This window comes from Miscanthus floridulus, chromosome 1 (assembly GCF_019320115.1).
Source record: "Miscanthus floridulus cultivar M001 chromosome 1, ASM1932011v1, whole genome shotgun sequence".
NCBI lineage: Eukaryota > Viridiplantae > Streptophyta > Magnoliopsida > Poales > Poaceae > Miscanthus > Miscanthus floridulus.
This window is the reverse complement of record NC_089580.1, coordinates 196,395,698-196,407,143: the sequence shown is the minus strand read 5'-3', so window position 1 is coordinate 196,407,143 and position 11,446 is coordinate 196,395,698. Positions and strand designations below refer to the sequence as shown.

Here is an 11,446-nt window from a genome sequence, read left to right as displayed (position 1 = left end):
TGGGAAAGTGACGGATGGGAAGGAGCAGATCTGATAGGTATGTATTTATATTCAAAATATACTAACAGGTCCGCTTCTTTAACCCGCTAAGGATATATATATATATATATATATATATATATATATATATATATATATATATATATATATATATATATATATATATATATATATAAGAGTATATTCAGTAGCCAGCTATAAAATAAGTTATTCTATAGCCACCTCCATTTACGATAATTTTATATACTAATTTACGATAATATCAATACATATTTACGATAGTTGGGTTACTATAACACATGGGGATATTTACCGTAACGTTATAGTAAAATCACTTAGTAAGGAGTTACTCTAATCTCGTAAATTAATATAGTAATTATCGTAACTCAAAGTAGCTACAGAATAAGTTATTTTGTAGCCAGCTACATGGTAGGAGTTATATATATATATATATATATATATATATATATATATATATATATATATATATATATATATATATATATATATATATATATATATATAGGGAGAGGCTATTCAGTAGCCGGCTACAAAATAAGTTATTCTGTAGCCACCTCCATTTACTATAATTTTATATACTAATTTACCATAATGTCAATACATATTTACGATAGTTGGGTTACTATAACACATGGGGATATTTAACATAACGTTATATTAAACCACTTAGTAAGGAGTTACTATAATCTCGTAAATTAACATAGTAATTATTATAACTCAAAGTGGCTATTATATATATATATATATATATATATATATATATATATATATATATATATATATATATATATATATATACACACTCTCTCTCCTACTATAGCACAGGTACAGTCGTACAGATTCGATCGTGGCTTCGGCCGGGTCCCATAAAGATCTCGATCGAGACCATGCATGTGAACCAGCTGATATATTTGGTTCTTCCAGAGGCATATAACAGTACCATTTTTTGTTGTTACGCACGGTAAACCTGTGCCAACATATGGTTATTCTAGCAGCTACAGCCGCAGTACGTAGTAGTACGTCGGCTGCTCGGAGAGACTGTCCATTTGCATCGCCACGAACCCACGATTGAGGTAGAGCTGGTGAGATTTGGAGGCAAACAGTCATTTCTTTTTTCGAAAGATCCGTTACTTGCTTTCATTGATAAGAGAAGAGTAAACTAATTACAAGTGTTTTGGCGCCAGAGGCGCCCATTGCTGCATGGCTTCACTAAACAGTGATGCCACGCCACCCCTGCATCATTTCATATGATCAGTTTTCACAAAGATTAAACAGCCATTCCTAATAGAGCAATCATCTAAACTATGCCCCCAACCGGCACAATGCCCTATTGCTGCGCTGTCGAGGGAAGCACCATCTCCAGGCCTCTGTTCCCTGCACGTAGCCACATCTTGAGGCAATCAGTCATTTCATATGTACTGCTGGGGCCTGTTCTAATGCATTGTATCGGCATGCACATTATATTATACGAGTAATTGGCTTGATTGGTGCAAAGAAACAATACACCACGCAATACAGTGCATTGTATGTAGCATGCAGTTGTTTATACCCATATTTATGTTTAATATTATCCTAGTGACACGGCAGCAGGGGCGGACACAGCGGTGGGGCGGGGGGGGGGGGGGGGGGGGGGGGGGTGGCTCACTCAAGCCCCCCCTACCCACATCGCAGCAGTGGAACCCCTGTGGAGTCCTCGTGAATTTTTAGACAAAGTTCTATAATGTAGGGGGGCTGAGACTTAAGATCGAACAACAGTGTTGTTCAGCCCCTCCTGAAATATTTTCTGGGTCCGCCGCTGCACGGCAGTAGCTAGCAATTAAAAGAAATCAAGTTATTCGGAGCCAAAATAAGCAAAAAAAAAAATCGATGGGAACCATTTTTATGGAGCAACTGTAGACACTCACCGTGGAATCACAACACGTGTACATGCATGCATCCAACGCATGATGAGACTGTTGTTTAAATTGAAGATGAATATAACAAGAAAGAAAAACTACAACTCTTTCTCATGCGTTGAATGCATATACATGGACACTCGCAGGTGTCCATGGTTACTCCCGTCTACTTTTTTTTTCTTCTCATTATATATCCAGCCGACCGGTCGACGCAGACGTGTATATGTTTGAACGATTTACAAGACGCCACGTCTCTGGCGTGCTCTGGCGACCGGGGATCACGTACTCTACTCCTCCTGTGCATGCATGGTGGTGACTAGCAAGCTTCCTTCCAAATAAAGAGAAAGGGACGTCCGAAAAGACGGCACAACTTATCATAATGCATGGGCGACGACGCATGGGATGCACGCGCGCGCGTACGTACACTCTTATCAGTTCTTTTGAGTGTCTGATCTCGATCGATCGAGCCCGCAGCGCCCATATGATTGATCTTATCATGTTCTCATCATCACATCACATGCATGCAGTAACACCAAGCGAGCGAGCACCGACTGGTTGTGGTCCTAGAGATTTGCTGTTAATAAACAAGCACCTAGCACGTACGATTTCCCGTCACGTTTCCAATCCATGCAACAAACTGCTTGCATTTCAGTGACTTCTGGCTTTTGCTAGCGTGACGACTGACGAGAGCATTGCCGGGTGTTGCTGGGCAAACGTCCAATTTTAGCTAGTACATGCATGGAGTGAACTCTGTATGTACGGCTTGGATTCTTTGGAAGTCGGACGGCTTCCCTCATCTCCTTTATATCATATTTTCAAGAATCAAGATCGTCAAATACACATCGATGCAATGGTCGTCCCCACTCTCCAACTACAGGGGTTTGTTGCTGAGGAATCTTATTCTTATAGTGATATATATTGTTGATGTGAAATCGATCACACATTCACACATAAAAAAGAGCTAGAATGCTCGGATTGCAAACTGATCGAAGGTGGGCTAGAATCGGCCTAGCCAACTCTCAAGCCGTCCGTCGTCTAAAAGCGTACGTGTTCGCACAAGAACACTTCACTTTGTGCCTTCAGCGATGAGTGCGATACGCGAGATTCATCGCTGGAGGAGCCTCGTCTGAAGCACGGCACGCAAGACACACCAGCAAAGCGATGTCTCTTGAAACTTGAAACCCAGTGCCGGCCCTAGCTAGTGAGGTGTACGGGGTGCGACTACCGAGAGCCCAGGCGAGGGAGGGGCCCAAGCCCGGGTATACGATCCCCAAGGCCCTATAGTCCAAAGTCCATTAGCAAACGTTGGCCTTTCTATTTTTTGCAGTTACCCCAAGCGAGCAGCCGCGACGTCCGTCCGTGAGACCGCTCTAGCTTGTCTGACCGCACACAACCGAGGTGTGCGGCGGCCATGGGCTACCCTAGCTTGTCTAACCGCTTTAGAGCTTTGCCATCGTTGGACCGCCAAACATCAGCGACAAGGAAGAACGAGAAGTGATAACAGATTGGAAAAGTAGAGTATGGGGTAAAATTAAGGTCGAATGGTTTTTTGTAGATTGTTTTTTTGTTCGGTTGTGTGTTGGACATCTCTCTCTCTCTCTCTCTCTCTATATATATATATATATATATATATATATATATATATATATATATATATATATATATATATATATATATATATATATATATATATATATATATATATATACTACCCTGTAGCTGGCTACAAAATAACTTATTCTGTAACCACTTTGAGTTACGATAATTACTATATTAATTTACGAGATTATAGTAACTCCTTACTAAGTGGTTTACTATAACGTTATGACGTTATGGTAAATATCCCCATGTGTTATAGTAACCCAACTATCGTAAATATGTATTGACATTATCGTAAATTAGTATATAAAATTATCGTAAATAGAGGTGGCTACAGAATAACTTATTTTGTAGCTGGCTACTGAATATACTCTCTCTCTCTCTCTCTCTCTCTCTCTCTCTCTCTCTCTCTCTCTCTCTCTCTCTCTATATATATATATATATATATATATATATATATATATATATATATATATATATATATATATATATATATATATATATATATCTGTGTGTGTGTGTGTCACCTAAATAGCATCCACTTGGCACCTTCTAATGGAAAACTATCGCCCATAAGAGACTTCTCTCATGCTCTCAGACCGTCTGTTAAATATGGTTAGTTATTAGATGTCATCTTCCTCTCTCCTATTTCTGTCTCTTCCACATCAGACCAAATCTTATGTGACATCCTCTTCTAGTTCAATGATTTTACCTACTGTACACACTCTTATAATTTCTATTAATTAATCTAAGTACGTAGTTTATGGTAGCCAGCCCCATTTTCTAGTGCAATGTTTGGGTCCTCGATCTTGGCACCCCCTCCTCAAAACATAATAAAATAAAAATTCACCTTCAAATGTTAATTAAAATCTCTTCTTTTAGGGCAATTCCAACATAGAAACTAGATGGTTTTATGACCATTAAAATTAGGATGCCAACTAAGCAAAATGGTGATGTGCCATTGGAATTAAGGAAGAGATATAGAAGGGAATGGTTTATACAAGAAACTATATCAGCACGAGAACTAAGATGGAGATGTGATAGGTAGATGATAGGAGAGAATACATGTGATTAGATAAAAATTAATTTTGAAGAACTCATACATGGGGAATATTACTTCTATATGTACTTTCTATATATATTATTTGGCAAGTATAGATACTGTCTCATAATCTCTCGATTGGTTCTGCCCTTATGATAGACGACAAGCACGATAAGAAGTTTTTGACAATGCCAAATCATGTACGCCAAAAAGTATTTTTAGAGGCGGCTTAAGACTATTTGTAGGGGCGGTTTTGCCAGCCGCCCCTATGAAAGGGTGGCTAAAAATAACTGATTTGTAGGGGCGGTTCCCAGGCCGCCCCTACAAATCGATTTGTAGGGGCCGCTGGATATTGAGCCGCCCCTACAAATCAATTTCCAGAAACCACGAAAAAGGGGTAAAAAATAGCAAAATTTTTTTAACCGAGGAGGTCCCCACCGGCAGCCACACACACCCTCACTCTATGGTTGTAGCATTTTTCACGATTTTTGCACACTTTGTGTCGGCCTGGATTCGAACCGGCGACACCTCTCTCTCGCGCCATCTCCTCTACCACTACACCTCACATTCACTTGTGTCCACAACACATTTTGATTCCCCATGTATTATACGAAACTGAGCATAAATTGATTGTTTGAGGCCCCAAACTAATTCAAATGAAAAAGTTGTCAACTATAAAGTTTTATAACTTTTCGAGATCTACAACTTTCATTTTGGTAGTTTCTCCATCCAAGGTCACTTATAAAATTTGAATTTCAAATAATTGAAATTCGAACGTAGTTTTCCATGACAAGATGGTTTCAAATGAGAAAGTTATCAAGTACAAAGTTTCATAACTTTTCAAGATCTACAACTTTCATTTTTACTGTTTGTCCATCCGAGGTCGTTTAAAAAATTCAAATTTCAAATTTCAAATTTTTGGAAATTCAAACGTAGTTTTTCTTGACAAGATGATTTCAAATCAAAAAGTTGTCAACTACAAAGTTTCATAACTTATCAAGATCTACAACTTTTATTTTGGTTGTTTCTCCATCCGAGGTCGTTTACAAAATTCAAATTTTAAATTTTAGAAATTCAAACGTAATTTTCCTTGACAAGATGATTTCAAATAAAAAAGTTGTCAACTATAGAGTTTCATAACTTTTCGAGATCTACAACTTCTATTTTAATCATTTATTCATCCGACATAGTGGTAGTAACATTGTTCATAAATGTTACATATCCCTCTTATTGTTTATGAAACTATAAGAGAGATATGTAAATTTTGTGAACAATGTTATTACCACTTTATCGGATGAAGAAATGACCAAAATAAAACTTGTAGATCTTGATAAGTTATGCAACTTCTATGTTCATGATTTTTTCATCTGAAATCAATTAGTGTTCCAAAATAACGTTTGGCCTTCTCTATGTGCTCCTCTACATATTGTTTCTCTTTTGCCCCTCTTTTTATATATTTTTTGGGCCGTCGTTGTTTTTTTGGAAAATTTCGACTTTTTCTTTTTATTTTTTTTGATATTTTTCCTTTACTTAGGAGCACAAAAGAAGTAACCACCTCAAATATGAGCTGAAACAAGGGAAAGACGTGGCCTGTGGAATTTTTAGAAAACTTGCTCAAAATCGACAAAAACCTTGTGACCACGAAAACATGATCTTGTGACCACTTTTTGACCAATCTAAAATTTCTGAACCCTGATAAAACGGGGGATGGACGGATCCGAATTTTTTTTCTGATCGATTTGCATATATGGAACATCGAAAACGGAGTTCGTATGCGAAAACTAGAGCAGTTTTAAGAATGAGCTCCGAATTAGAGGATAAAACGGGAATAATAATTTCGAACAGTATTTTCAAGTTGTAAATGATCTCAACTGAAAAAGTTGTCAACTACGAAGTTTCATAACTTTTCGAGATCTACAACTTTCGTTTTGATTGTTTCTTCATCCGAGGTCGTTTACAAAATTTGAATTTTAGTGCTTACTTTTTAATATTCGTCGTCCATTTGTAGAGGCGGCTGGATATTGAGCCGCCCCTACATATCGATTTGTAGGGGCGGCTGGATATTGAGCCGCCCCTACAAATCAATTTGTAGGGGCGGCTGGATATCCAGCCGCCCCTACAAATCGGGCCATTTGTTGGGGCGGCTGATAACACCGACCGCCCCTACAAATTCATTTGTAAGGGTGGCTCATTTGACAACCATTTGTAGGGGTGGCTCTATCACCAGCCGCCCCTACAAAAAATTCGTCCCGTTGCTAAAAAAACGTTTTTTACATAGTGAATAGTGCAAACATAAGTTTTACCTTGATCATGTGACTAAGTTTTTGCCAAAAGCAATCCACTGTTGTGAGTTTTCTGCATCTAATGAAGATGCATGGCTCAGATCTTCCCATCCTCTCCCTTAGTCCCTTTTTAATCCAATTCACCATAATTGTTAGAAGAGTCAAGAGGAAATTGCTAGAGTAATTTGTGCTGCGTTTGTGCTAGGCGCTCTGCCTCACATTTAGATATTTTTTATTTTTTCCTTTGTTGCTAAGTTTTGTAGTTCTTCTCTATGAATACATGATTGGCAGATCTCCTGTATATCCTTCAAAAAAATTGCTAGAGCATTTTCACGGTCAAAGATGTAGCGCCACTTATGACTTGGGAGACTTCAAATTCAGGTACATCATTCTAGCAGCATCATCATGCTGATGAGGGCAAGGCTTGTTGACAATCCATCACCATATATAGCCACTACTTTGTGTAATTGTGTTATTGTGCTTATTGTCATGATGGATGCACATGTTTTCATTGTCACAATCTGATTGATTTTGGAGGATTCATTATTATTCAAAGTTCCAAAGACGTGGATTATCAAACATTTTTTCTACTGAACCTAGTACACATATGAACATTTGGGTTTACATACATGCACAGACATCTTACATACTCTTATTATTAATTAATTACAAAGAATGGTCCAAACTGGTCTTTAGACTGATGAATTTAAAGTAGGTGCCTCGCTGTTAATGAACAATGTCGCCTACCCTGCTGGTTCCCATGGCCCTGTTTGGTCAGCTTATAAGCTGCTTATGGCTAAACTAAACTATTTTTTTTTTTTGCTTTTTGTGGCCACGCTTCTTCCCACAGCTTCTATTTGTACTAAAATACAAAAGTAGCACTAGACTAGAGAACAACCTATTGTAATCATGCTTTTCCCGCTCTACCAAATAGGGCCCATGTAGCTTAGTCCTTGTTTAGTTCCTCCGCCAAAACTTTACACCTTATCACATCGAATGTATGGACACATGCATAGAGTATTAAATATAGACTAAAAAATAGAGTCTGTCTATCCAACAACCATGTGTTTTATGCAGTTTCAACACATGAATTTTTTTACACCATAGGATTAAGATCCAACAACCTCCACCCTTCTTCTACCTACAGCCTCCACAGATCACACATCACAGATCAAAGATCACAATTTTTTTCTATGGAAGGACAAAAAGACAGAGTCAGTGACACGCGGGGCCCACGGGGTGAGGTGGTGCTTCCCCACTGGTTCGTGCGACGTGGCCTGGGGCACGACATTGAATGCCATCGCGAACGCGTCAGTCGTCGTCGTCCTCATTCCCATCCGCTCGGTCAACGAAGCAAGAAAGAGAAAGAGCTGAGAGAGAGAGGAGGAAGGAAAGAGGGAAGGGAAAGAGAGAGGTAGAGAGATAAAAAAAATCCATGTGTTTTTTTGTGCTAAAACACATGTGTGTTGTATAGCATTTCTGAAAAAAATAACTAATTGCACAGATTACGACTATTTTGTGAGACGAATCTTTTAAGCCTAATTAGTCCATGATTTGACAATAAAGTGCTATAGTAACATGTGTGCTAATGACGAATTAATTAGGCTCAATAAATTCGTCTCGCGGTTTACTGACAGATTCTATAATTTATTTTTTTATTAGTATCCGAACACCCATACGACACCACATATAATCTCTGATATAACATCCCAAAACTTTACACCCTGAATCTAAACACCACCTTAGTTGGCCACTCAAACCGATCTTGATGAATGGTCAAAAGTCATATACCTCGTGAATATTGAATGCTCATGTCAGTATAACCAAAGAAACAAGAATTGATGTGCGATAAAAGACAAGTTAAATATATTTCTGTTACAATAGTAATTAATTAATTATTTGTGTACGATATCTTGCAATAATAAAATATCAAGCCATTTTATTTTAAAATGTGAAAGCTGCTTTTACTAGAAAAAAAAACTCTGCTTGCTGTCAATTAACCTATACACTGACAGACATTTTTCTTCCTAGATGCATAAAGGGACGGCGAGAGTTGGTGAATGAAACCGCTACCGCATACCATGCATCCTCAATCTATACCATTCATAAATAAATTAATTAAAAACAATCGCCTTTTCCCCAAAAAAAATTCCAGACTTTATCATTATTGGTTCGAACATAAATTTTTGCAAGTGACAATGACACGAACGTCCAATCTACCTCGAGATTCATGCAATTTAAAAATGAGAATCCAGGTTAACCAATCACAACCATGCATATTCTATCCACTAGGAAAGAACAAAGAAAATTTTGGATGCTACGTTCGGATAGTGGATTCTATTTCTTCATTTAAATTTGGCTCCAAGGAGAAGCCGAAGACACATGAAAATGACAAGGCCAATCATGCGTCAATTATACTAGACTTAGATATCGCTTACTGAAGCACTGACAGCAGACATCTCACCAGCCTCGCTCAAAAATTCATGGCCTACACAGTCTAGTACTCGCTCGGTCGCTTACAAATAGCCATGTTGCACCGTGATCCTTCCATTTCTCCCAGACATGGAGCCGTTTTTTCTGTTCATAGAGCTGGCCCTTGTTCTCTGCATCCTCACCGCCCTGTACTACCGCTGCTTGAAATCTAAGAAAACGAGCCCTTTGGAGCCGACCGAATGGCCAATAGTCGGGCATCTCCCCGGCTTGGTCGCCAACATCCACCACTTCCACGACTGGGCCACCGGCGTCCTCACCGGCGCGGGCTACAACTTCGAAGCACGCGGAGGCCGCACCGGCCTGGACTACTTCATCACCTGCGAGCCCTCCAACGTGCGCCACATCTTCACGTCCAACTTCGCCAACTACCCTAAAGGCGAAGAGTACGCCGTGATCTTCGACGTCCTTGGCGGTGGCATCTTCAACGCCGACGGGGAGTCGTGGCGGCGCCAGCGGGTGATGGCCCAGATGCTCATGGCTGGCCCTCGGTTCCGAGCCTTCACGGCGCGGTGCAGTCGCGACAAGGTGGAGAGGAGCCTCCTGCCTTTCCTCGCCCACCACGCCGCCGACGAGGGAAGCAGGCCGCCGTGCGACCTGCAGGACGTGTTCCTGAGGCTCACGTTCGACATGACATGCACTCTCGTCTTCGGCGTCGACCCTGGGTGCCTGGCGGTCGGCTTGCCCGTGGTCCCCTTCGCGCGAGCGATGGACGACGCGCTGGAGACGCTTTTCCTCCGGCACATCATCCCCATGGCGTGCTGGAAGCTGATGAACGTGATGGAGGTAGGGCAGGAGAAGAAGATGGCCGCGGCTCGGAGGACGATCGACAGCTTCGTCGCCGCCACCGTCGCAAAACGCAGGGCCGACAAGCTCAGAGAAGGCGAAGGCGTCAGCAACTCGTTTGACTTGCTGTCATCCTACATCTGCCACGAGGACTCGAGTGACGCAAACGACGACGTGTTCTTACGTGACACGACGGTGAACCTCCTGCTCGCCGGCCGCGACACCACGGGCGCGGCGCTGTCGTGGTTCTTCTACCTCATCTCCAAGAACCCTCGCGTCGAGCAGAAACTATTGGACGAGCTCGCGCCCATCGCTTCACACCGGAAAGGTGCTGATGATGCTACAGACGCGGCCAGTGGCATGGTGACCTTCGACGCGAACGAGCTCGGCGGCCTGGTTTACCTGCACGCCGCGCTGAGCGAGTGCTTGAGGCTGTACCCGTCCGTGCCGTTCGAGCACAAGGTCGCGGCGGCCGCCGACGTTCTGCCGAGCGGGAAGGAGTTGAAGGCAGGAGACAAGGTATTGGTGTTCAACTACTCCATGGGCAGGATGAAGGGCGTGTGGGGCAAGGACTGCATGGAGTTCCGCCCGGAGAGATGGCTCAACGAGGAAGGGACCAAGCTTCGGTATGAGCCGTCCTACAAGTTCATCTCCTTCAACGCCGGGCCGCGGACGTGCCTCGGCAAGGAGATGGCGTTCGTGCAGATGAAGACCGTGGCGGCTGCCGTGCTGTGGAACTTCGCCGTCGAGGTGGTGCCGGGCCACGTCGTGGAGCCGAAGCTGTCCATCATACTTCACATGAAGAATGGGCTTGCCGTCAAGGTTAGGAGAAGGGAAGGGGACGGCGCCGTCGTCGTGCGTCACGGCTTGCATCTGAGTTTTGACTGAACACAATGCGTCTGGATTATGTGAGCACTGCGTGGCTTCTTATTAGTCTGTTATATCCGGCTGGAATCTACCAACACTTTGCGTGACACGTCTCAATACGCATGTGGCCGTACGTGGCATATATGGTGTCTTCTTGCACACTAGCTAGCGGAACAATTAATGGGCCTTCCATGCATGTACACCAGCTTATATATATACACTATCTATATGTTGGATATATATGGTATAGTTTTTCATTCACATATGGCGTGATTGTACCTTTGTACTTCTCCGGCAGTTCCCATTCAAGCATGCTATCATTTTGCCTTTCTTGAAAACTGTCATTTAGCAAGCAAACATTTCATTTCCTGGAGTATAGTGGTAAAACGCTGGAATGCTATGCCGACACACTTAAGTTCGTCGACCGCATCTCAACGATGCAACAAAACTGGTGCTCTCTCTGT

At 41.7% G+C, this 11,446-nt stretch overlaps 1 pseudogene; it reads left to right on the top strand.

Annotated features, from left to right (window-relative positions):
• Window positions 1-9,295: 9,295 nt before the first annotated feature.
• On the top strand, window positions 9,296-11,243 carry LOC136508190 (noroxomaritidine synthase-like; annotated as a pseudogene).
• The last annotated feature ends 203 nt before the right edge of the window (window positions 11,244-11,446 follow it).